The sequence below is a fragment of the Saccopteryx bilineata genome, chromosome 8, assembly GCF_036850765.1.
Source record: "Saccopteryx bilineata isolate mSacBil1 chromosome 8, mSacBil1_pri_phased_curated, whole genome shotgun sequence".
Lineage (NCBI taxonomy): Eukaryota > Metazoa > Chordata > Mammalia > Chiroptera > Emballonuridae > Saccopteryx > Saccopteryx bilineata.
Window position 1 is genome coordinate 30,771,644 of NC_089497.1, and position 788 is coordinate 30,772,431.

The following is a 788-nucleotide window of genomic DNA, read 5'->3' on the forward strand; positions in this document are numbered from 1 at the left end:
AAATGGACCTAGTAACTTCAGGGTGTGGAGCAGGAAAGCAAGAAGATGGGGCTAGACTTCACAGAGGAAGTGACACCGAAGTTGGGATCTGAAGAAAAATAGTAATTGGAATAAAAAGACTTACCAGGCAGATGCTTTTATTTCATGATTCTATTCAAGTACTATTTAATAAATTTAGCATAACAAGAATTGTATTGCAAATGCTTCCAGAAGATGAAGGATAGATAGGTACAAGTTGGAACTTAAGTTTCATACTGACTAGCTAGCCAGGAAAGTTTAGAACTGGCTGGGATGCTGTAGAAGTAACATACCATTCTTGAGAAAATAATGGCAAACACTGCTGTACTCATAGTCAGAAAAAAGATGGGCACGGCTGTAGAGGTTAGTTCAAGGTCAGTAACAATATTGGTCATATTATTTTGAGCATTTACAATGTACTGTACTTCCTGTATGTTACAAACATTATGATATTTAATTCTCACAGTAACCATATAATATAAGTACCAGTATTTTTATAGGTGAGAAAACAGAAGCTCGGAGAGGTTGAGTAATAACTTGCTTAAGGTATGAAAGCTCGAAAGTGGTGAGCCAGAATTTGAACCCAGGAGTGTTTAACTCCAGGAACTGAACTCTTGACTCCTACCCTGTGCCATGGCAGGGGCAGATTTGGAATGTAAATCAGAATTCATTTGAATCCTTTAACCCCCTGACCCCACAGAAGTCCCTAGGACATGCTAGGTATATGGTATTAGACTGATCAGTGAATACTTGTTGAGTTCTTGCAACTT